This window comes from Centrocercus urophasianus, unplaced genomic scaffold (genome assembly GCF_019232065.1).
Source record: "Centrocercus urophasianus isolate 14NV4802_14NV808 unplaced genomic scaffold, USGS_Curo_1.0 seq_44, whole genome shotgun sequence".
NCBI lineage: Eukaryota > Metazoa > Chordata > Aves > Galliformes > Phasianidae > Centrocercus > Centrocercus urophasianus.
In genome coordinates, this window is record NW_024885022.1 from 2,452,968 (window position 1) to 2,480,476 (window position 27,509).

At 36.6% G+C, this 27,509-nt stretch overlaps 1 protein-coding gene across 1 annotated transcript in view; it reads right to left on the reverse strand.

The window, feature by feature from the left end:
* The window catches only part of POU6F2 (POU class 6 homeobox 2), a 304,914-nt gene that overhangs the window by 148,899 nt on the left and 128,506 nt on the right, over nucleotides 1–27,509 (reverse strand). The window lies entirely within an intron of this gene.

Consider the following 27,509-nt stretch of genomic DNA (forward strand, 5'->3'; position numbering starts at 1 on the left):
AAATAAACACTAACACTACCAGCCCTACTCAAATAGCTAAGCATTAGCTAATGTGAAAGATACTATAAAAATACAAAAAAGAAATGGTACTTTGAAGCCTTTAAACCATGAAAGGGCAAAACTATAGAAGGAAGAAAGGACAGAAGGAAAAGTGGCAATTCCAGGTATGGTAGACCCCAGCATGTTAACTGAAAATCAAATTTTTGAAAATACTAAATGTATGCATATACACAATGAAATTTAGAGATAGATGAGGTTAGCCTACCTCTCTGTCACTATGAATAATCACTGCTAATAAGTTTCTGTAACGGGTATCAACAAGTGGTTCCCTGGGAAGCAAGGTAAGCATCATCATGCGCATGACAGATAATGCAGAGGAAGACACACAATATTTGTAACAGAAATATTTTTTAGGCTACAAGAATGAATTCGCCAAGATAAGAGAGGAAATGTGAGTAAAATCATGGGCAATAAAGAAAGCCTCAATGACAAGGATCAGAAAGGTGGGCAATGGACTGGTAGCAATGCAAAGCTTCCCAAGAGATCAAAGTCAGATCCTAGTGGCTGCGCTTGGAATGGACATGGAGTGGTAACAGAATTTACTAGGAAAGGGAAAGGTAAAAAACCTGTATAAGTAAGATTATTCTTTTGTTTGTTTGTTTGTTTGTTTGTTTTAAATTTCTAAAATTCTAAAAAGACCTTTGTTAATGGTAGGAAGCAACTATGATAATTGTTTGGAAATATCAGAAAGGCAGGTTTGAGGGAAGGCTTGGATACGCAGGGTAAAGAATAGGGAAGTCAAAGAGAGGTTATGTGACAGATTAATGGAGGGGATGTTGTCAAATGTGACAGGCGACAGTTAACATTGAGTCATCTCTGGAAAAACAAAATGTCAGAGACAAACCAAGACAGCTATAGAAAAGTGAGAAGCACATGGATACGCCCATAAGCCACCACTGTGAAGACTGGCTGAAGATACGCTGATGGATGTTGAATCATCATAGTTTTCACTATACCCAATAAAAACCATGATTTAGTAATTAAAGAGCATTTCTGTTCTGTGTAAGAACAATATTCTCACTAACTCAAAGCATCATACCTTGTGTGTTGACTTTTTTCTTAAAGAATATAGTATATTTAATGTTTAAAAATCATGTTTGAATAAAATCCAATGAGAAACACTCAAACAGGTTGTGTTTACTAGTACAAATGTATTTTTCACAGCCTAAAATGGAAGTGGGCGTACTCATACTACATATGAGTGGCAAAGGTGTGAAAGAGGGTTCCTCTAGTTTAAAATGGTTTCTTAACTACTCACCTTCTTTCTGTCCTATAATTTTATCTTTACTGAGTGAATGCAACTACCTTATTTTCCTCAGTTTTTCCTTAACCATTGGTTTGCTTTACCTTGTTCAACTGCTTAAAAATTTGCTTGGAAAAAATCTTAACTTGCCAATAATCACTGATGAAGAACTCAGCTGGAAAATGTATTTTGCTGCTTGGTTTCCTTATGAAAATTTGCCCTGTAGAGCCCTTCTAGACTATTATTTAGCTTTTTCAGCTTTCCCATAGTAACATCATAATTTAAATGGTTGTTTTTTTTTTTTTTTTCTAATAGAGAAAGCACACACTGGAGAACAAAAGGCCTGAAACTGCCAACCTCAATTATGCTGAGTAGTACCACATGGAAATCAGTGGAATAATAACATTATACATTGAGGTATAACTCAACATAGTAAAGACTACTTAGAACAAAACTACTAGAACAAAAATACTTGACAAGTTGGCATAAAAAACCTCTCTCACACACTTAACACCTGTAAAATTGATGTAAACTTTATAGTACAATCTAATACATTATGAGATTAACTAAGAAAGAATGGGAAAAACACGTCATTATAAAAACAAGAATCTTGCAGCTGGAGGTTATGCTGGACTCCACCTCTAATCTTAAACCATCCCCTTCTGAAACATGAGTCCATGCTTCTGAATTCATAGCTGGCTGTACATCCAAACTTACAGCATTTTTTCCTTATGTCAAATACGTAACTTAGAATGTCATACGCATACCTATAGGGGCTTGTGTTTGCTGACCTTATGAACTGAACAAGTTGAAAAAAGACTGTATGGGTAACTGCTACACAATAAAATGCACAGACAGTTACTTAAATTGGGATTTTAAAAAAGTCAACAGGTGTGGAAAGAGATTACCCAGTTCATTCCCATTGCTCTTCCACATGGAAAGGACACTGACAGTACAGGTGGGCTATGACACTCCTGAAATGCCATTTACTTCTGAAAATCAATATATTTCAACAAACTTGAAGATGGTTACTTCCTAAGATAAGTTACAAGCAAGAAAAAGGCAGCAAAAAAACTGCAGCTCTATTTTTTTTCCCAGATTTGCATTCAGCATTCAGGGAATTTGTTAATTTAATGCTGAGCATAGCTTCAGAGAGAGCATATTATATATCAATTTTCAGGACAACATTTAACTGATTCTGGAATAGACAGAGTATTTCTGACACAATCAGAAGAATTTGTGATTTGAAACCTTGCAGCTTGTCAAAGAGCTGGATACCACTACTCTGCTGCTGTTGCTTTGAGAACCATCCTCTGTGGAAGCCTCCTACCCCAGCACTGCCTCACTCAAATTAGCTTGTGAGCAGAGGAAGAAACTTCTCCCATTCTATGGTTTCTGCTTCAAATCATGGCATCATTCTTTTCCCTGTGATCATCCTTTGAAGAAATCTGTGTCTATGTCTTATCTTCCTTCTACCACATTGTCATTGTTTCATACCTATCCAAACATTCCTCATGAGGAAAATTCTGGCTTTCTGTTCCTGTTCTCCCTTCTTCGCTCCTCTTTCCAGATAGTATTGATCTGATGTTTTCAAGAGTTTCAAGGCTGGCAAAAATATGATGTAATTACAACTCTCTCTTTCTCTAAATATCAATTTCCTGCTGATACTGCTACTATCCCCATTGACTACATCCTCTCTCCTAACTGGAGATGCCTGAATTGCCTTTTGTTCTTTCATGCCCTGCTGCCTCTTCCTTTTCTAAACACTGATTGGCTTTAATTGAAGAAAAATAAATATATCAGCCTTAACTTCATTTGACGCTACAACTACTGCTCCAGACTTGCCTTCTTCAGTTAATAATTAAACATACATTCACAGTCACAGCCTGAGGTAGTTTACTAATTTCACCATGTACCTCTGCATCCTGTCTCCCATCATTTGCACTCAACTAGAACTTCAGATTCAGCGCTTCATCACGGAGCGCTTCTTGTCCCACACTTCTAATTGCTTCATTGGTGTGTCCTGCAGAAATTCTCTGTAATTCTTCATTCCAGCTTTCTGCCACAGTTTCTTCAGTTTCTGGTTTTTGGTCCATCAAATACTTCATATAACTAATCTCAAAGACACAAATTACGCTTTATATATATATACAAATTGGCCTGTCAACTCCTAAATCATAAAGAATCTTTACACATGGCCAATTCTAAGGTTCTTCCTGTCTACTTGCACAGTCAGAACACTCATCCAAACTTTCAGTAGCTTAACTTTCAGTTATGACAGCATAATTTTTTTTTTCTCTCGGGAAGAGGAAATTGTGTCCTTTCACCCATTTAGTTCTCCAAGGCCACTATTTGAGATGTCTCTTAGTTAATCGATCTTTTTTTCATCACATCAAATACAAGTTGCCTTTGTAAAAACTTTCAATGATCTTTCTGCCCATCTCTGCCTTTCCTCTTGCCCTTATTTACTACTCAAGGACAGATGATGCATATTAACACCATGCTGACCACAACAGCTTTATCATTTTTTTTGTATTCCTCTTCTAACCATATTCATTTGTGGGCTTCTGTCTTCCATACAGCTTTAAGAATGTTTTACTTAGACACCAATATAAAACAAATGATAAATAAGCAACCAAACAAAAATAATCATAGTTTTTTTGTAGGGATATCTGCATATCTAAGAAGACAACCCAGATGTCCAGATAAAATGTGTTCAGTGCAAGTTCAGGTTCAGTGCAAGCTCTGCCTCAGTACTCTGCAGGAATAGAACAATAAAGAGACGTTGCAGACCTCTAGTTACTTAATAACTACCTTTAGGATTCAAACGTAAATATTGTACCCCATAGTAAAACCAACAACAGTGAGAAAAGCTCAGAGAAAAACTCAAATCATTTCTGACACATTGAAGAGAACTGGTCCCAAAATAGACCCCTATGGATCCTCATTAGTGTAGAAACAAAGGAGCTCACTGAATAGGAAAATGTTTAGAGGCAGAACTTGGTTCTATTACTCCCTCATTTCTTGACATATTAATTCTCTAAGCAATGGAAAAGTTATAACATTACTTAATAGAGATTCTATGAAATCTTAATTAATGGTTATACAGCACTTTAAGATGCCAAGATTAAATAAATCAAGGGAATGTAAACCATATTCCTATATAATAAAGCCATAGTCAACTGTCTTTTCTTTTTTCTTTTTCTTTTTTTTTAATGTAACTATGCAGTCTTTCTTCAAAAGCTATCTTTAAATCTACAAACACACCACAATAAAATCAACTGTTCTACTAACCAGCATTGGATATCTTTTAAGAGAACAAACGAGAACATCATTGACTAAAATATCTTGACAATCTTTCTTCCATAACCCACAGGTGTTCTTTCCTGTCTTCTGTACTAATATTAAATACGCTGTGCTTTATCAGCTGTTTGAAAAGCAAAGTGAATGAGCATCTCTCCCACTTCAATAGCAATGAAAGAAGCTAGTAAGACAAGGAAGGTGAGGTAGGTTCAATGTAAGAAGAAATTATTTTCATTCTAGGTTGATTCCTCACTGTGCTGAGTCTGTGTTACAAAGGAAAAAAAACATGGCAGTATATATTTAAAACTATTCTAATGGTTTTATATTTCCTCACCTAGTTGGTTCTGGCAAACCAAACACCTGATGACCTGGATATTTTATTATTCGTGTTTTTATTATTCACATTTGAATCATAGCACCTTCTGAAAACTAAATGCAGACAGTTTTTTCTCCTTGTACCTGAGGTACCTGCTTATAAGGAAACCTAATAACTGCCAAACTATTGGTTCTTGTGGGAAATTATTGTATAAGATAGATTTCACTTCCAACACTAGAGAAGTGCCAAACGACCCATTCATCCAGTTTGTTTTTTTAAGTCTATGAGCTGTAGGAACAAAATCTAACTATAAACACCAATTAATGTAGATTTTATCTCGCACTTATAGATATAAGTATTAACTACTCAAACCTGAAAAAGGGGCCCTTGATTTCATCGCTGTTTTGAAGCTCAACGCATCAGCCAGTTCTATATCAGAAATCTCTGAGTATCAGCCCCTGTAGTTTCCAGAAATTGCAAATGTATCCATATTTTAAATTCTAGAGGAAAAATTGCATGTACTAAAATTGAATTGAGTTTCAAACTCACTGAGTTATGAATGGAAAAAAAAAAGTTGTGTTTTAAAATAAACCTTGAAAACTTCTTTCCATATCCAATCACGGCTGTAGGTTTCAAATTTACAACTGATTGATCATATGGAAATTGTGACCTCTTTGCTCCTGTGAAAAGATACAGATGTGAATGATGATACAAGTCTGCTTCACATGATGTTTTGGATCATCTATAAAATTTTGTTTCTTCCTTTCCCTATCCATTATTTAGAATATGTGATGATTACATGAGGAGGCTACTTGGTGTCTTATCTTTCTGTCCTCTTCAATTAGACAAATTCGGACTGCAAATCAAAAACATTATTTGTGTTTAGATCACCTATATATCAACATTCTAATTGGGATTCCATTGGAAGTCTCTAAGCTGAAGGAAACCTGTATTGAAGATTCTGTTCTATTCTTCACATTATCTGGGATCTTTTCTAAAATCAATGCTTCCAAAATGAAAAAAAAAAAACAAAACCAACAAAACCAACAACCCTGTGTGCAGGTGCCTTTTGTTCACCAAGATAAGACACATGACATCTGTGCTAGCTGTGCTTTTTGATTCCTGTTCTCTCTCTCTCTCTCCTGTATTTTCCCCAGACACATCTATATCAGCTCTGATAACTTCGTCAAATTACAGTGTCAGTAATTAAACTGTTTAACAAATACTTCTTTAACTCCGGTTCAAAGCTAGAAGGCAATGTCACCACGAGCCATTAAATGCTGCCACTCCTCCCTAGACATGGATATATATGAGAGGCAACTGAACTGGCTCTTTTATGTGAAGCTTTGAAAGGATGCAGGATGAAAGGTGCCACGTAAATGTAAGATATAGTTTTCCATAGTTCAGTATCTTAGTGAAAGGTTGTAATTAGTTTAAGTACTGTTTAACATAAATCAGGTCTTTGCATTCTGGATTTCAAATGGAACATCTTGACAAGATGTAGATTATTTTATGTTAGACGTAAAAAGTAGTCTGTAGTAAAATACTGTAATGATGGTCTGAAGAAGCTTTGAAGTCTGCGGATGTTACTGAAATTAGGGAGAGCAGATTGGCTCTGCTACACACAACCTGTACATCAGATTTATTAGGCTTTATTTGACCTTAAATTTCCTGGAATTGTTTTCTGTCTTTCTAAATTCTTTAAATGTTTAAAGATTTTTTTTTTTTTTTTTGGCTGGTGTTCTGGGTGGTTTTTCAATCTTATTTTTTTCTTTCAAGAAATGGTGAATGTTTAAACCAGAGAGAAATGCTCGGAGAGCAGAATGTTCTCAGCACTGCTAGATCTTTCAAGCCTATGATTTATTCGCAATGTACTTCAATTATTAAAAATAGACAGTATTTTTATATCTTTCAATTCTGCTCTACACCAAATCACAAAAGCCAGATATTTCCTATTAGTGTTTGATAGTATGTGGTTACTGAGGCCATAAAAAAAAATAAAATGAAGGGCACTTTCAGTTTTAGTATAAACTATGATTAATTTTTATTAGGATGATACGTTTATATATTATAAACTGACAATTTATTTGTAGATTTTTTTTTCCCTGCAAGTTTAGTAGTTTCCCTTGGTGCAGAATGCAGAATTGTATATGAGATATGTGAGTGTCTAAAACGATGTATGATAAATGAAGTAGCATGCTACTTATACGCTTATCATGTTCTCTGACTAGCAACAGGTTCAGCAAAGGGCACAGCCAGTAAATGAAATTTTCCACCAGGACAATATATCATCACAAGAAATGTATGCGTTGGAAACTTACAAGCTTGCTCGAGATGCGGACAAGGTGTGAAATGGTAAAAAATGAAAAGCAGAAACAGCATATAGTAAATTTCAAATTCAGCTGTATTTCCATATTGGCTGAGCCCGGTGCTTTAACTGTTTGAAGTCATGCAGTTTAGAGAAAAATAAACACAGACACACAAATTTAGCTCAATTTTGATGCTAGAATAAATTTCCTTCTTTAGAAATCCTATACTTCTGAGAAAAACTAGAAAGCATCCGGTAAGAATGCTTTTAAAATCTCCTTCAGATTGAAAACAAAAAGCAACATCTTTAAATGCATATTTTTTCCTCAGACTTACAGGTAGAAAATCTGCTCCAGGAAACGTTTATCATAACTTTCAGCATTCTGTGGAGAGCACTAATTAAAATAATAATAAAAATAAACAGAAGAAGACAAAAGGAATGCTATCCGTCTATTTCCCAGTGGAATTCAGTTTGTTTACAGAAATGTTTCATAATAGAAATTTCTGGCATATAACCGTGGAATCCTGACATAGTATAAATGCCCTTTTTTTCCTGCAGAGAGGTACACCAAATACCGGAGAGAAACTTCTTGGCATTCTGTTGCTAGGTGGAATCACAAATAAGAATAAGTGGAGAAAGTCTGTTTTTATAGCTACCAGCTGTACTGCCTCACTGAGGAGAGAAGAGCATTGGAGAAGCTGGTGAAATTCTGGAATATGATCCAAGAGAAGCTTCTGAAACGTCTTGAAATTTGTTACACTGCAAGAAATCTAGCGTAAGAACCACTTGTGACTACATATTATGGTAGCAGTTGTACTTAAAAGCTTTAACAATTTTAAAAACTGAGTAGCAAATCCTTCTCTTTTCTTACATCCTTACTGGCTAGAATACACTTTTGGAGAGATTGGGTGGATTCAGTTTTACTGTGTGCAGTAATTCCAAAGCCGGTAGAAAATCCTTCAGGCCATAATGTCTTGCTATTTCATTTTTCTTTTCTTTAACCAGAAAAACTCCTCTTATTTTTGTCCCTCTCACTTCCAACTAGTAACTTTTCTCCCAAATCCCAAGCAAAACAGAAGTAAAATATGCTTAGTGACACTCAAGTATTAATTTCATAAATGTTCTGTTTCCTGCCAACACTGTAACAGACATCTTGTTTCCATGAGCTGAATCACTGCCACCCTATTCCAAAGATGTTAGTGATAACATCTTTAACTGTTGGATAATCATCAAATGGAATATTTATTTTAGTGAACTAGAGGTAGATCCTCATCTGGATGTAGACAGGCTTACTCTCTTCCCTCTCTATCCTACATGACCTTTCCTAATGCCAGTCCTGATGTGATTTAGCCAAGCATTTTGTCTGGATAGCAAGACTGCCCCTCTGATGCACCACGCCTTCAGAGAGAGCCTGTCTCACACTCTCAGGCTGGCTCTCTCAAGTGCTTTTTTCCTCCAACATGGTTAGGCTTTATGCTGCCCCTCTCCAATGGAGAAGTCTTGACCTGACTGAAAACAAAGGAAATTCTGCCACTCTCTCCAGTGGAGCCTGGACTTCTTTTCATGTTTTTGCTTACCCCCAAATTTGCACAGTTAATGTTATTTGTCTTTGTGCTTAACATTTTTGTGCTTCGCGTTCTGTTTGGATTTATTGTTTCTCTATGCACCTTAGATCCAATCTTAATTTTCACTTTTTGATTTCCTCTGTCCTTTTTTTTTTTCCTCATGTTACTAATTTTGAACTAAATGCTTCTTGCTTATACGGTTTGCTCTCTTTTGAGGTGCAGTGTATAAGTGGCTAAAAACATAAAAGACTATAATCGCTCTTTTAGGCCTAAGTGTCCAGAATACAAGAGAGTTTTTTGTAGAACATGAGGATACACCATCACTAGCTGTAGTACTCTGACATTTTGCTCTGACTTCCTGGTTTCAGCAAAAACAGTCAAAGAACTCTCTAAGCGAAATGCATTTTTTTTTGCAACTCAGAGGCAAAACGAGATTGCTTGCTGCAAGCCTACTGTTTGTGTCCTTTGTACTATCAGGTCACAAGTCTCACAATCTTTCATGTCTGGAATAAAAACCTAATTTGCTTGGTTGATGTCGGACTTCAAGGGTCTGTGCGCTGTCTGGTTAACTTTGTTGCTGAGCAGTGATCACTGTCTTCCAGGCACAGGCTCACTCCCAGCACACAGGAGATCCCATGGGCTCTCGTACCATTTCCAGAGTGCCCGTATCTTCTGTGTGCATTTGTGCCACTGTCTGAAATCAATGCTTAGTCGCTGCTCTGCAGTTCAGTAAGCCAAGCCCTCTTATTCATTTGCAAAGTATAATTTCCCTCCTTCATCCTTGCTGTTTATAACATCCTTCATTTTGAACAATTGGCATTTTTTTGCAGTGTCATCTGTTTGATAATGCCCTTGTTGGACAGGTTGCAATTTCCATCAACACTATCTTTCCCCCAATTTCTGTTCTTTCCCACAAAGTCCGTCAGTCAGAATTGTTTTTGTTCTGTAACATTTTGGGATTTAGTTTAACTTACTAAGTTTACATTAGCATCCTTTAAGCAACCTGTCTAAATACAACAAAATACAGATGTAGTTAACTTTCTTCCTGTTTTACAGAAGGCAGTCAGATCTGTAGTTTCCCCTGATATTATCTTTGTATGTCACCCTTCCCATGGGTGTGAGTGAAGATAAAGATGATTGAGTTTCATTGCTACTGCTATAGCATAAGGCAACACAAACTGCTTAAAATGCTTACAATTTTTGAATGTGCTCTCAGGGAAAAAAATATTTTGGACTGAAAAGACTGTAATGAAGTACTTAGTTGATAAAGAGATATGCTACTTTTTTGCGTCTTACAATTCTGCTTTTCCATTAGCTTTACAAAAGTTCGTCCTTTCTAAGTTGAATAATATAATATTTACAGTTGAAAAACCATATTTTTCTATAAACCGTCACATGGGGAAACACTGGGTCTTAATTAAAAGAGATATGAATTATTTAATTCTTATATCTGGTTTTAAATGCTTAGGGACAGTTTCCCACCAGTCTACATCACACTGTAGTCTCTCAAGAAAGCATTTGATACCCATCTGGTTGCTAAAATTCATTCTGCACTCTTTGTTAAAAATGTCAGCATTGCTGTCTTGATTTGGCACTCTGTGAGCAACACAAAGCGAAGACCAAACAAAGAAAACAAAATAAACTGAAACAAAACAACAGCAACAACAACAAGAAAACCCAAACACCAAAAGCCTACGAGAAATAAATGTTGAAAAAAAGAAAATGTTCATGGAATATATTCCCTATTACGGAGTGTAGAACATGAGAAAGCTGCCCACACAATCATCATGTTTATTCTTGCTTCAAAGTGCTGTACAGATACTATATTTATATTCCAAGTTCTAGGTTCAAAGCGATGCTTAAATACTTTTCTTTTAAACTTCCATAGCTTTTTCTATAAGTTCTGTTTGTCTATCTAATAAAAGGTGAGTAGGATCCTTGTCAACTAACAGCTTTACAGTTTAAATCAGGCCAACTCACACTGACTCCAAGGAGCCCATTTGGAGAGTCATAGGAAAGAGCGGAGACAGCAAATGCAGCTATAAGGAGATTTAACATCATGATCTCTCTTAATTCCCTGAAGACAACAGTTGAGGAATCATCAACTTGTGAATATCAAGTAGTGTTAGAAACCTGGATTTATGATATTACAATACTACCTTGTTATATTTCAGGGTGTTTTTTTCTGTTGTTTTGTGTGTGTGTGTGTTTGTGCGTGTGGAAAAAAAAAAAAAAAGGCTCCAACAAGGGCAGTACTCTGTATTTTTTGTTTGTCTCATGTGATCAAAGGTAATAAAGTATATTAATAATCCTTTCCATCACAGACTGCAAGACTAAACTCTCCTTACACTGTCCTCTATGGTTAATGGACATCATGTTGATTTTATTGGAATTCTTCTGCTGACATTTTGACATCAGTCAAGTATTTATTTTAATGACAAAAAAACCAAGTGTTATCCCTGGTATTGTCCCTAAGAAGACAGTTAGATTATATTTCATGAATTTATGTATATTACAGAACTTCTGTACTTTTTGCTTATGGGGGAGGAAAGAGAGACAGAGAGAGAATACAATAGCCGAAGGAGTTAGATCCATTCTTCTATTTAAAATAAACTTCCCAGTCTTTAACAGCCCACAAAAATTAAATGATGTCAGTAAAGATTTGGTAACATTTTAAATTAACTCCAGCAGAAATAGAGTCCACTTAACTATTGTCAGGAGGAACCAGAAAAAAAAAAAGGGCTTTTGTGGTTCATTTGAAGCACAGCCTCAGAAGGAAAACCTGCTGATTGCAAATGATATAAGGCTGAGGTTACACGAACTTAGTATTAACTTTACAAATCAGGAACTTTATGATGAAATGGATCTCTTCATTTGAAAGTCTCCAACCCCTATGCATTACTTTGTGGTCTGTAGAGACATTATCTGATCGTTCAGGGAAGTACTTCTGGTTTGTAAAAGTGGGGACACTAAAGATCATCAGAGCCCAAGTCTGTTCCCTGGGGCCTTTTTACTCTGCTGACACTTACTGAAAATCTACTAGCAATACACTCTCTAGAGCAGCAATCATTAACTCATTCAAAGTCACAGGCACAAGGGGTCTGGGGTTACCAGCTATTAATTAGTGTAATTATTCCCAGGATGACAATTACCAACTGCAGGATCCACTTAACATCTATTCTCAACTCTTGTCTTTCTGCAATGCTAATGTTTCTAATTGGTTCATTTACTACCATTTACTGATTACACTCACCATGGTATAGTGTTTCAGATGGACAGGATGGAAAGCCAATACCTAATATTGACCTTTATAGTATCCTGTTATTATAAAGGCTGCTCCTTCCATCATTAGCCAAATCATTTTATTGAAAAACATATGTACTGTTTGTGATAGATTTGTGATGTTTCTTTTCTTTCAAACATCCTTACAAAATTCATTCGCTGGAGAAGTAATGCATTTCAAATTACTTTCTTCAAAAAATGCACTTGTGCATGCTAGTACGTTGTGGTATTGGTTGCACAATATGATATTTAAGACTATTAAAGCTAACAGTGATACTCACATGGTTCAAACCAGATCCTCCAGCTGGAGAAATAAAACAATGCAACAGCAACAAGAAGCTAGAAGAGGTACAAGTCTGCAATCTGTGTTTACTTAGTAATGACCAAGTCCTGCATGATGCTGAGTCACAGTCAAATCCTCTGGAGTTCAAATAAACTAGAATACTTAGAATGCACTTAAATCAGACAGATGTATTTTTTTAAAGGAACAGAGAAAAATAAATTGCATAAATCTAGTTTCACCTGCTTGAGGAATCTAACACAACTCTCCTGTGAAAGGAAAGGCAAGATGTCCACAACAAACATGACTTCAATAGGACAGAGAGGTAATGTATAATTTATTTAATAATAGAAGGAAGCAAACCTTTGATTGAAATATTTTTCTCTATATTGAGAAAATTGGAGGTCTCTTAAATCCACAACAGGGCAAATTTCACCAAATGCTTTAATAGATCCTCCTAACTCAATAGAACATTCATCTTTTGCCAGATCAAGCTATACAAAGTAGGATAAATCAGACATTGTCATATATGGAGACTACAGGAGGAGAAGTAACTGTAAGAGGTTAGCACATCAGTTCCTCTTTCCAATACCAGTAAAGTGTGGATTATTGAAACAGGAAGAAGATTTTCTATTACAGAAGCAGGAGAAGAGTGAAGAGAGTATGGCATCATGCTATTCTGACATGTTTCTCTTTCTTCATTCTCCAAGAAGCTGACAGCAAGTGCAATCAAGGATGTCACACACTGAAAAATCAGTGTTTAAAAGGAATAGAGAAATGGAAACATATACTGCATTACGTATTCTGGAGAAGCTTTATCTCTTTCCTATTGCTTATGAGTCAGAAATTAAAAGAGAAAACAACTTCAAATCTGTGCTAATATATGGTTTCAGAGAAGTACATTTGCTCCTATAGTATATATATTTAAAGAATCTCCTGGACAGCATCTCAGCTATGCAGGAGTAAGTGGAAGCAGTGTTGCTTTTAAATGTGCTGTTAGATTGTATTTGTGAGCATTTGATGTTCTTCTTTAATAACCCCAAGTAAAAGGCTGAATGAATTCAACAACAGTAGCTGAAAAAAGTGCAATGAGTCATATTATAGGAAAATGGAGAAAAGGATACAGGACTCTCCACTGAACACAATCCTATATTGTAGGCAATCTGTGATAACACCCTTTTCATTTCAGTTCAGTCCCATAAAATTACCACTAACATTACAACTCATGCAGAACACAGATAAATGTAAAAATGTCACAGAATTCTTCCAGATGGGACTTTTAGTTCCACTAGATCACCATCTACTTTTTTACTTGTCTAATATTTCATTACAACCTTCCATAAGTTAATTTTCTTTCCACTGACCATGTAAATCACAAATCAATTTTCATTTAAAATGCCTGACTACAGATTGCTCCTGAAAGCTCAAAGCATATGCTTCAGTGAGCACTCCAACATTCTTAATGCACATTAGAAAAATGTTGTGGTTTTTTAAAAATCTTTTTAAAGGAATTAATTTTACATTAATGTCTGGCATGAGACCCAAGTCGTGGTACTCCTCCCTACCTTCTCTTACCCCATCTTTAAAAAGCAGGTGCATTTTTGAAATGTAACTGCATGTAGAGCTAAATGTCTGTCATGACAAGGATAGTCACTCCCAAACAAAAAAATCAGGCAAGAATATAAACTGCTTTAAATTTACAGAAAGTAGTTACAATTTCTTAATCCCAAACCCCTACTTTCTAAGGGAAAGAAGACAGAAAGGGAAGAAAAGGAGGAAAACCATTCGCAGCCCTGTCATTGTGCTTATTTGAATCATACTTTTTCACATGTTCTAAGTGTTTGTATAACTCAAGGAGTGGACTAAAATATATGGCCAGTACTAGCTTTACGCATGGAAGCAGCCAACCCATAAACCAATGAGAAATGCCCGTGAGACAAGCAAGATACAGCTTTATACGAAATCCTAGAAAATATTGTGGAAATAGTATGATCTAAAATGTTATTTTCTTCGGTTAATTTGAACATGGCACTCTCCCTCTACAAATCTGTAGGCATAAGTTTGGCGAATCTGGACTTGGGAATGGTTTCTAAGGCTGTTTCTGCTACTGTCCTCTTGAGAAACATTAGATGTCCTTACACTTCTCCTTGCCTCAGTTTCCACATTACTAAACATCGAATGATTGGAGTGACACTTTCAAATGTTAAAAGAGATCACTTAAATGCCTAAGCTGACAAATGCATAAGCATTTACTAAATCAGTAAGAGGCAGGACTCATCTTGTGGTCATTTTATGCTCTTTATAAGTAAACTTGATTTCCTCACATCAGGAATTTCTCTGATGTTTAATTTGAAAATGTTTTCACATGTTCTTGTCACTAGAGAATCTCAGCATCAAACTTTAAATGAGCAACAGAGCAAGCTGGTGTCATGGGAGAAGGAAGAGCTCTGTCTTGGAACATGCAGGAATTATAATCCTTTCTAATGGCACCATCCCAGGTCACTGAAGTCTAATGAACTGATGAAGCCCAAGAGAAGAGAACGGTTCCTGCAGGTTTCTTTCCTCGCCTGAACTCACACTGAGGCCTACTTTTTAATTTGCTATCTCTTTTCCCATGTACTGGAACATCCATATCTAACATCTACCATTCATACCTACCTCCACCTATGGGATCGTCTTTCCATCTCTGAAATACTCTTCCACGCTGTTTTGCATCACTCTATCACATCTGTTAGGCAAGACAGTATAGCTTTGAATCCCGACTTCTTGAAGCACTCTGACACTGGGATTCTAGCTTGGGGGTGATGGAGAAGGTGTCAGTTCAAATAAGGCTGAGTGCTCATGACAAATGAAAGTAGCTTTGCGTTATGTGGGACTCTTTCTCATAATGCAATGTGTCAGTGCTGACCACTGAAATGGGGGAAGGGAAATTCTGCTCTTGAGCAGTCCCTGCAAATAGTGTCTTGCCAAACTATTTGCAGGTTATGGTCAGCCAAACCCTAAGGATCTTCACTCTGGGGTTTTTAAAACTCAAACTCCCAAATGTCAATGGAGACTAAAGCAGCACACTTCACATGAATCTGCCTCACTAAAACTGAATGTTGAGGGCCTTCAGAAATGGCTTTGTGTGCCCTTATTACCATCACCACTTAGAACTGACCCCTTGCAACTACAGTGTGGGATTACTTTAAATATGAGAAGGTGTTGGGCAAAAACACATTATCTAGGATGGATGCTATTCACAGCAGTAAATTCTCCAAAAACCCATCTATTAATAGTCAGTGGAATCTTTACAGAGCAGGCATTACAATTAAGAAAATCTATCCAGTACTTTAACTAGACTTCTAAAGTTAACTTTAGCTAAATAAAAGAGCAATTTATTGAGTTATCTAGACAGAGAGAGGCCCACAAAAATATTTAATGACAGATATACCTATGAGTTGGCTCAAATGCTTGGTTTATACTTGCCAGCAGGCTGTGCTTTTTGAGTTATGCCTCACTTGTCTTTTTATTTTTCTTTTAATGTCTTTTTTTCAGTCAGCAAAGGACTAGTAAATGTACCTTATGATCAAGAGGTGTGCAACTGAAAAGGGATCTCAATTTGTGTGGCCAGAGCATCTTTCAATTACCTACATCCTCTGCTTCTGTATATCCCTTTAGTTTTCAGGAGTTTCTCTTCCAGAGCCTGGACGAGGCTCTTGAAGCTCCACAGGGCCTGTAAAAGTAGGCATGTCTGCTCATAGGAACAAACTGGGATGTGAAAAAATTCTGAAGGTGTATTAGAAAGAAAATGAAAGTCTTCTCAAGAAAACCATGCACTCTAGTGAGAATCTTTTCAACCACCCAAGTTTTCATGGATCCTGATTAATTCTTGATGAGGAAACTAACATCCATACACAAAACATATTGTTCAGGAAGCCTGCAATTCCACCATAAATCACATCTTAATAACTACAGAATTTCAGATTTATATATCTAAATGGTTGTTTCAGTGCTTATGGGTAGCTTTATATACACACACATTTAGGTATTCCATTTTCAGCATTTTCCTACAATTACTAAACAGAACATTACAGCTGCTGGTGGCTAAAATCAAATCTGACAAGTTAAATTTAACTCTGCAAGTGCCCTGGTAGAGTTATTTATTAAATAATAATAATATTAAATAACACAAAATAACACAACCCCCTTCAACTTGAGCAGTTGTTCCTAACATCTCTACCTAATCAACAGTGCTCTGAATCGTCAGCAATATAGGTTTTGATTTTATTGCATGTACTAGTCATGAGTTATTTCTTTCTGTGCCACTAACACAGGTTTTAAGGCTATGTCAATATTAGCAAGTGATTAGGTGCAGCACGAGTGGGTCACCAGATGGAGACAGTTGATCCTGCGTCCCTTTATTCTCCTCTACTTGCAGTTGAGGGTTCTTAATTTGGACTGTATGCACCCTGGTTTCTTGCACTGAACATATGATTCATGAAGATATCCAGAGGGCCTACTATGCCAAGGGTATCCAACCTCTTGTCTTATCTTGGCTGTACTAGAGAAGACGAATTATCTTGGGCCAATGTTTTGGTTGTTGCTGAGTGATGGGTGTTTGCCTGAGGCTGGGCCGAGAAATTCAGTGAGAAGAGCCACTGCCATGATAGCACAGGGCATGGCATTGGCCACATTACCAACTGTCCTGGGCTGCACGTAGTACTGTGGGATTCTCCACCTGATTCTGTAGTGCCACTGGAACAGAGCTTCTAGTTTAGCTTGCTCCAAGACAATTCTGGTCTACACACATCAAACAAGAGGCAGATGGTGAAATCATTAGGATTCATTTCAAGTATGCAGTACTGCTCTAAACCAAATCTCTTTAGTAGATGCAGCCTACTATACAATAAGATTTATTTTATGAGCAGTGGTTTACTCCTGCATTCCTCTACCACTTCAACAAAAAAGTTTTCCCTTATTAATACCAGTAAGTTCAGCTTTTTCAACCTCAGTTTCTAATGGCCACCATGTCACTTATGAAATGATCAGATTAGGAGACAAAGAGAATGTAAGTGAAATGTGACTGTGTATAAATTGCTTGGTATTGGAAATCTCATCCCATTCTGTTATTTACTTTTCTCCAAGTAAGATAATTATATTTGTATAGGTATACGTATAGATATAGATTAGATGTTACATTACAAAGCCACAAGGGTTCCTGATCTTGTTAACATGATGGTTGTCATAGTTTGTTTTGTTTTGCATGAGCAGGAGCTCATTACTGAGAGCCCTTGTCATTTACATCGACCTATGTCTTCTTAATGAAGCATTTCTGAAATGAATGGCAGGACATATACATTTCAGTTCAAACCCTACCTTGCTCCCACTGAAGTAAATGAGACTTCAAGACAAAGGAAGCTTTGTTTTTACAGGTACACTCTCTTCTCTTGTTCAGTATGCTTTTAGGGAAGACCAATACCGACTTTCAAATCATTTTACTTTCAGGCATTATTTCAGCTGGACTATTTGGCTACTCCCTGCACTAGGTTGCTTGCACAGTTATGCACTCCTAGGCTTAAAAGAAGCTGTAATTTTTTGTGTTCCTTCAAGTGCAGTTGGATACTATAAGGCAAACAGACAAGCCTCGCTCTGTCCCAGTTAGCCAAAATGGGTATAGTTTGCTGTGCAGAAGAGGTGAACTGAAAACAAGTTTCACTGCTGGGGAGGGTAATAGCAGCACTGCTTTTGCATCAGTTCCCTGCCAGGCAATCCATACACTGACGCTGATGGTTGCTCTGGAGGGAGTCACTTACCCTCCAAGCTAGAGGTAAGATGCCAGATAAGCAGTAGCCTGTAACAGGGGATTAAAAGAAGAGAGAAAACCAGGGGGAAAGATTAAGATAATTAACCTTTGTATATTGTATCCAACATAAATCCTATTGTCAGAATCTGTTGTTCAAGTACCTGACAAACTTCTGTTTCCATTATATGGAAAGTTGCGTACCTTTCATGGTTTTATAATAAACTGGAAGTGAGTAACAGTGTGATATCAAAGGAAATAAAACTCCAGTTGCTATTGCTGCTGGGGTTGCCTTCTGAATGTGGCTTACACAATATTTCATCTGTGCTGACACCTTTCACTCTCAATTATTTGGCTGCTGTCAAAACAAATCAATCAAATTATAGCACAGTGTCTTCATGTTACCATTCCACTGCAAGTTACTTGCATTAGCTTTGAGATATACGGAAGTATAAAATTTATCTCTATTATTTATTTAATACAATTTTCTCCCCTGTGAGTTAACTCACAAACACAGCAAACTCAAATTATCTGATGTCAAACATTGAATATACATAAATATCACCAAGAAATTGCAAAATAATGGCACTCATGGGAACAAAAATGCATAAAGATACACTTGATAAGTCTTACACTTACAACCAACGATGTTCTTCTGACAAATGGAACAAATAGTATATGTTTTTAATTTTAGTTGCAACTGGCCAAGGTTCTCATATTAGATAAATGCAATTTCATAAGATACAACTTTGAACTGCTGTTCCTGCTAAGGCAGGATTAAAAAAAAAGAAAAAAAAAAAAGATTTAAGGAACAGATTTTGTTAGCAGTATAATGAAAAAAACAAGCAAACCTGGGTCTGAATATTTCTAAACATGCTACAGTGCTAGGAGGGAAGCATTATCTTCCTTTACAGTTCACAAACACTGATCTGGGAAAAGAAAGGCCAACATCTCAAAGAGATTCTCTGAAAGCGATTGCTTCGTTCAGATTGCTAGACCCATAGTTCTCAAAGAACATGCACAGAATTTGTTCTTGAGACATATTATTATTTTAAAAATAAATAAATAAAGGAATCAACTTTCAGGTTGCCAGTAAGTGAATTTCCTGAAAATGCACTGCTGTCATTTTCTTGCTTTTTGGACAGGATGCATTTTTTGTTAAGAGCTGCATCTACTAGAATACAGGAACTCAGTTTACAACAGGTTTATCAGCACCAGATATTTATCTTTTCTTCATTTACTACAGTTATATAATGGGAAATCAGTTGCACCATTAAAGATACATTAGAGAATATTTGAGTTCTGAATAACTTTAAAGCGGAATATACAGGACAGACAAGAACAACCAGCACTGAATGAGGAAAGAGACTAGAGAAATAGTATCTGAGAAAATGAAAGGGAAAGATATCAAAGAATCAGATTCTTTAAATCTAAAGCATCAGTGTTGACTTGAACATGAATTAAATCATGGAAGTGAAATGAGAAGCTTGTTTTTATGTTGAAAATTTCTTTTCAACATTGCATAATTAGCAATAATGAAACATAAAAGCAAAGTGAAAGAAGAGTATGCAGAACATGTTAAATATGTAGCTATATGTAGCTATATGTAATATGTACATCCGTAGTGTGGTGGATCCGATTAATCTTAGCAAAAAATTCCAGTCCATCTGCTGGCTGGAAAAGGTCACTATAGGTCCCAAATGTGGGAAATTCACCTTATTATTCCAGATACTGAAATCATTACTAGGCCTCACCAATAGCCTGTTTTAGACCTATGAACCAGAACAAACTTAAGGATTAAGAGTACAATTAACTTTTACAAGATCTAAATATGTCTGAAGAGCTCTACATATTCAACAGCAGTGACTTAAAGCCTTTTTTGCAGGAAAGCATAGGGATAACTACCAGAACATTGACTTAGAGGTGTTGAAAGAGTGCAGAAAAGGTGTGAATTATTTGCCCTCATACAAGATATCTGGGGTGGAGCAGAACACCAACACGAAGCAGAGCTTCATGAGCCTGCTCTCTGTTGCATCTGCCAGAGCTGCGGGCTTGTAAAGACGAAATGTTTCAGGGATGGTCTAAAGCTTCAAGAGTCAGTGGCAAAATGCAACTGAGGCATGAGGATCTCCATGGATAGAGGATTCTACACAAAGGACATAAAATTGCATAGTTACCCGGGGACAAAAAAATCCAAGCAAGTTTTACTTTCATCATTACTGAGTTCTCACGACTTTTCTCAGGTGACAAAAGATAGGGCATGAGAAGGCCTTGAGATGTGCCAGGGAGGGATTGTTTATTAAGACAAATTTCTTCATAGAGAGGGTGGTCAAGCATTGGAATGGGTTGCCCAGGGAGATGGTGACATCTTCATCCCTGGGAATATTGAGGGGATGTACGGTGTGGTATTAAAGGACATGCTTGTTGATGGGACTTGGTAGGTCAGGCTGGTGGTTGGAAGGGGTGGTCTTGAAGTTCTTTTCCAAACAAATTGGAAAATCTCTAATTTCTAATTTCTACTTTTAAGTAAATCTCAACAGTAGGCAGAATTTATTTATTTGTTTATTTTTTGAAAAAGAAAAGAATGTTGTAAAATGTTTCAAGATTCATAATCTTCAAGACTGTAACAAGAAAGACACAACTCACCTACAGAACTTATGATGAGAAAAAGATACAAAAAATACAAGAGGAAGTATCCCAAAAAAAAACAAAAAGAAGAAGAAAAAAAAAAAAAAAAGGAAAGAAAGAAAAATAAAAGAATGAAAAGAGGCCTGTGGTTCTGTAGACTTTAAAAACATTTCATTAAAGGAATTGACTCCCAAGCCATTAACTTGAATGTTTCATGGATTCAAAATTCACACCATTAAAAGTGCCCATAAACCCAGTGGGTCAATAAAGACTTTGTTGTTTTTATGAGTCCCTAAATATATATGTGCTTGATTAGAATCTCACCGGTCTATCATGAACACAAGTTTGTGTGCAGGGAGTTTTTAAAACATGAATCATAGGATTTTATTAATACAAACACAACAGAAAAACAAAGGAAATTAAACCGCAAGGACTATAAATGTCTGACTTAAATCCACCAAGGCAAGGAAATTAAGAGAGAAGGCTGCAAATCCATCCTGGTAATCCTTCTGTAGCTCACTGTATTGCATATAGGAGTCTCGGATCAGCATATGAGCCATAGATGCATATGTCATACAGGTGCACCTATTGATTTCCATGTGATCCACCAGTGCATGCAGCATATTTGCTACAATGCACAGGTGAGGAACAGATTGACAAACATCAGCTAGAATTTCTACTTGCATTCCCAATTTCTTGGCTTTTGTAAGATTACAGTAAGTTAAGTGCTTACCATTATTGGAATGAGTTTTCTCTACATTAATTTAAATTGTCACGGTCTAAATTCAAGATGATTAAAGGCAAACAGGTGCAAAGTTATACTTTAAAAACAGCATTAAAATGCATCCATGTTCTGGTTGACAGAAATTTCATTTACAACCTTGCACACAGAATATTCCTGCCAGAAGCAGTATCAGTCTGAGTTAGAGCTAGGAGGATGACTGGTGCTGAATAAAGTGCTACATGCCCTTAAATACCCAGGTTTTAGATACTAGTCACTCCACTGTTCTTAGCCTAGTGACCATGCCTGCTCAGAAGGCAGTTAACTAATAGGTTTTTGGTGGAAAATTGAGGATCAGATCACTTTTGTCTTTCCCATCTGCTCCTCGTCATACAAGTTGGAAACTTAGACCCTGCCAAAACTTGGCTTGCAAATAAGTAAACGTGAACAGTTTGATTTCAGAATTAATTTAATCTGTATAACTTCATTACTGATGTCGTTCCATATTCATTAGTAAGGAAAAAAAAAGGCATTGTCTGGGTCTATTTTGAGTGGAAATCAACAATGGAGCATACAAACTTTAATAGGCCTTAAAATTATGGGCAAAAAAAAATTAAAACAAACAGTTGACACACTATGAGTGATCAGTAAACAACCAGTAGCAAATAAATCCCCAAACCTTTCACATTCCCTCTGTGAAGGCAGCAATTTGCCACTGTGCAAGATGAACAATTAACAAGGGAGCACATCATTCCCACGGGTGAAGCCTTGTATGATGAGGAAAAGCATCACAAATGGAAAACCAGCCCGCAAAGGTTCTTGCATCTTTTCTCCCAAAAGCATGTTAAGTCCCCCAAACTGTACGTTTCCTAGCAAATAGCTGGAGACACAAAACCTACTGCATTAGACCATCTTTAGGAATGTCTGCCTGTTTCCTCAGTTCCTCTACAGCACAGAGAGGATGGAACACAGGTGTCTGAGGAAGCCTGCTGCTAGTCCACAGGCGTTCTGTGTACATCACATTATGTTTGAGAATTTATTTTACTTCTTTCCATGTACTGAGTTAGGGAGGTTTCTCTTAAAAGGTCATTAACCCCTCCTCTGTGTGAGAAAGCCCTTCACAATGACTGTACTACATGCAGCATTTATGCAGTATTAGTGGACGTTTGTTTGGTTTGAGGGCTTACTGAAATTGCTAGTGAGTGCAGCTCCTTTTCTTGGTTGTTGTCATTCATGTTCTGGTGATGTTAGTACACTGCAGAAGTACCTGGGAATAAACTATTCCTCTAAGTGAAACATCATTTTGATTATTACTGACATTGGTGCTCATTAAAATACATAAGTGAAACACTGCTTTTCTGTAGACTCTGAAAGCTATTTCATGTTACTTGAAGGGGAATACAAATGAATAGGGACTGCGTCACTTCAGTTAAAAGGGGAAAATGTTCTAGAAACCAGAATTTGGACTCTAGATCAGTAAGCAATTGAGGCTTGTAGTTTATATATTTATTTTGTCTCTTTCTTGTTTTTCATCTCTCTGACTTCTGATTTTTAAGATCTGTGGGCAAAAGGAGAAAGAGCACGTTTACTTTTTCTGTTGCTCAATTAATGATCAAATCTATGTTCAAAAGAAACAATGCAAACAATATTTTTTTTTGCTTTTGTTACCATAATGTTTTTAACCAACATTAGTTTTGACTGATCATATTAAAAAAAAAAAAGCAGCTTTCTAAATTTTTCTGCTGTTATCTACTGTTACCCATATGAATTTATTTGAATAGCTGTTACCTAGCTGTGAAGATGTTTAATATATTTCCTTTTCCACTGTGTTGCAGCTAAAATATGATCAGCTGCTGTTTAAATAATGTAATTATTTCACATTTTCATTCATGCAATGCTTCCTTTCAGCACTGAAGCCTTTCTCTAATGATTTGGGGAGATAGTCTTTTCTCATTTCTTTCAGAACTCAAGACTGAGAAACTCTGACTTGGAAATAAATTATTGATACCCATTTTAAGAACAGCACGATGCATAGTGAAAATTAAACATGCAAAGTTTCCACGTCATGAAACTTGCTGATTTATTTTGTTTTATTTATTTTGAGGTACAAGTATCATACAGGCTCTATAGTGGTGAAGTCTAAAACAATATTGTCTCATTGATATGCTGTGCAATAGATTTGGGCCAGCCATCGTGGAGAGACTCAAATTCTGGTCCACAGAGCATAGGTAGCTAGCACTGAGCTGGCAGATGACACAGAGCTAGTTTCTTCTCATTTCAACAGGCCTACTGTATTAAAAGGATAGCTAAAATAACATCAACATTTTAGCTCAAAATTCCTTGGCTGTCATGGAAAACTGAATGAAAAGAGAGGTCAGGCTGAAGACAGCAACTCTTCAACGTGGAATCGAAAGGGATAAAAATATCTTAAGAGAACAAGACAAACCAAACTCTTTTCTTCCAAAGTAACTTTCTGTTCAGATATACAGAAATATTGTGATCTAGAAAAAGCAGATGGATTTGAGGAGACAGTACTTTTCTACGAAAAACAGCTTCCAGACATTGCTCTGAGATTAAGTTCTAAGATTCTTCCCCTGGCAAGATCATTGAGAAGGATAACCAAAATTGAAAAACAAACAAACAAAAAAACTCAGAGTGATCTGACCTGCCAAAGGAGCTGCATAAACTCATACTATTCAGCCCAGATATTTTTTCCCAAACACAGAAAGGTGCATATTGACAAACACCTGCTTGGATGATGAGAGGAGAGCTAGAAGTGTTTTCTGCATTAGGCAATAAAGGCAGGCCAAGAAACAGTGGGCTGAAATAACGGGCTGGGAATACATGGTGTTGCAGAGTACCTACCTCCCTTCCACAGCGTCATCATTGCTGTGGTGATGCCTTCTGATTTTTGCTGTTTAGAAATTGTGAGAGCAAAACAGGTTGGTAACTGTGGCTGGGAATAGGGACCACAACTTCCTTGAATGGCATTTGATCTCTTACCTTCAGTAGTTTTTGTGGATTCCAGTAAAAAGTTATGGTTGTTGATTTTATTGTTTTCTCTAAATGAGTGTTTGTGGCAAGCCAATGTTCCATAGGTGAATTTGTGTTATGTTTAGAGACTTCTGTTTACTCTAAACCATATAGCTATATTTGCCATCAACCTCCTCACATCTCAGTAAACTGTATTCTTCACATATTCTTTGTGCTTATGAAATCTGCTTAATAGGAGCTTGTAAAAGTCTAGTTTTCCGCACGTGCCCAAAGTGAAAATTCACACATTTGTATTCCTTCTATTCACACACATTCAACTTACTTGCTTAGGGAGTGGATATGGTGCAGCAGTGTGTATGACAAAAGACAGTGTAATGACAGAATAATCAACATGTATAAAGTTTTGAAAGAGGCTTACAATCTAATTCTTTCTTCTTTGATGCAAAAAAAAAATCCTATTGACTTAGTGGTGGATGAGGCCCATATAGCAACTGAACAATCTAACACAATTTAAAAAAAAAAAAAAAAAAAAAAAAAAAAAAAGATTATTTATAGCCAATTGATAACTGAAGATTAAGGAATTTCACTGGATAAGTCATATTGTGTGAGTAATTTCCATATCATTAATCATGCTGTTTTACCGATGTCCTGAATTTTTAAAGGAACTCGTGTTTTCTCTTTCCAAATACTTAATGTATCTCCTCTATGAATTCTATCATTGAATGCTTTTTTTTCCCCACTATCCATAAGCAAGAATTTTCATTTTCCGTCCATTCACCTTGAGATGAAATTATTCCGAGCTTCATAAGAAAATCATCTATGCACACAGTTCATACAAAAATTAGTGGAACTACCCACATTAAAGCGGGTTAAATCAAAGATTTTCTGAATTCCTACGTTATTCCAGAATTCTGTAGGGTGTCTTTTGATTTACCTGGCTAGTCTAGTTTGAGATGAAGATTTTACTGAGGAGAGAATGAAAACTAGAGAAGAACCTGGCCAAAGAAGCTTTTGACATCTAAGTTTGATTGCACTGAACATGCAGGGGCAGCAGATGTTAACAAGAATGGGAGCAATAAGACAGGCTGGAAAACAGCATGCAAACATGTCCCCCAGTCATCTATGTTGACAATGCCACACAGATAGGTTTAAAAGAGAAGAAAGTTGAAGAATATGGTTTGATTTTACCCACAGGGCATGAATTACCAAAGCAGCTTGAAGGAAACGCTACTATAAAATCCTGTCTCTAAAAAAAATAACACACATTCTATGATTATCTTGCAAATGATCATAACAAAGATGAACCAGAAATCAGTCATGGAACTGATGATATCACACAGCTAAAGACATTGTTCAGAAACAAAGCACTGTCATCCAACTCTTGGGAAGTTGTGAGGTGCTTAGAGGAACGGGAGGGGAGAATACAGAAGCATACAAACAGCAAAGCAAGTAACTTAATTCACGGTTGTTGTCACATTTGGATACTTCACGGAAGATATGATTGTCTCCACCTCTACCTGATGACCCAGCAAGTCCCTTAGTAAAGATTAGAGGAAAACTTTCCATCTGTTAAAGCCATTCCTCGCAACATTTGTTTGGTAGCAGAGTTGCACCTTTTAGCTAGCAATTACACACCCAAGGATAAACTAAAGAGCAAGGGTTGCCGGACTTAATCCCTAACAGCTTTGCAACACAGGGCAAATAAATGATGTAAGAACTGCACGAGCTTATGTTTATTTATAATACTACATACACAGCAGCCATAACCTGGAGCACTCCAGAATAGAAGGATACATTTTTATAATGCCTGTTTCTTCATTAAGATTTCATCATCCACCTACGCTAAAAAGCCACTTCTCCTTCACTTTGTTATATCTGTTTTTACCCGCTCCTGGTCCTGCATTATTTTTTTAATCTCCAGTTCCCTACTTTACATGCACTCTCAAATTTTAAACAAGCAAAATTTGTGCATTAGTGTGTCCTTTTCATCTATGATTTATGAATGACAGGTTCTTCGGTGCAGCTTAATGGTATGAGAGAGACATTATTTTAAACATTAAAGTGAAAACCATTTACAACTATGATAAGAGAGGTCTGTTGACATTAAACTTTAAAACATGCACAAGGTAAAGGCAAGCAGCTGCTCCAACAGGTGAGAGTACTATGCATGTAGTTTGTAAAGGAGTTTGTTCAGCACATGAGCTGTCTCTTCCTTTGCTCTGTTTCACAACCTGTAGGATTTGGTGCTTCAAGCCATTCAGGAAATAGCCAGCAACCCACAGTACAATCACCTGAGAAGCACTTAGGGGGCAGTGCCAGAGCATTCACTTAATATAATTCATATTTTGGCTGAGGAAAACTTTCTACCACTTATTTTAGCAATCAATAATCACACAGATAAACAAACCAACTATTTGAAAGAGCTAAAGTTTTATTTTGATATTGCCTGCTCACACCTCTATTACTTTCATGTGAACAGCCAACTGCTGTCTGGGAAGCAACCAAAATAATAAGCAGTAAATAAATATGCATTTTATATCACATGTGTTTGGACTGCATACTGGTTCTAACAGCATGGAACACTAAGGTGGAAGAGATACCTGGTGTCTCATAAAACTGCTTTTCAGACTGATTGTAGACAATAAGGAGACTACAGTAGACACCTTAAGGCAGAACTGTTGCAAACACAGCACAGCTCAGAGAGTGGGAAGGCAGTAAGGCAGAACCTTACTGGTAAAGCAGACCTCCCACAGTAAGAAAGAGAATGTGCATCCCAGGCAGCTAACTGAGAAAGCTCTTATTTTATAACAGGATTTAGAAAGTTATTTTAAAGCGAAACTCTGTTTTTAGCTGCCTCCATTCAGTCAGCTACTCTAATCAGCAATGGTTAAACAGAATACTTATTTTCACATTGCCATTTGAAATTCTGAAGCGAACTCTGAGTAGAGAACATTGATCACTGATGACAGAAAAGCCTAATGAATCATTCAAGTTCTTTACAGTACTGACCTAGAGAATGTAAGAGCC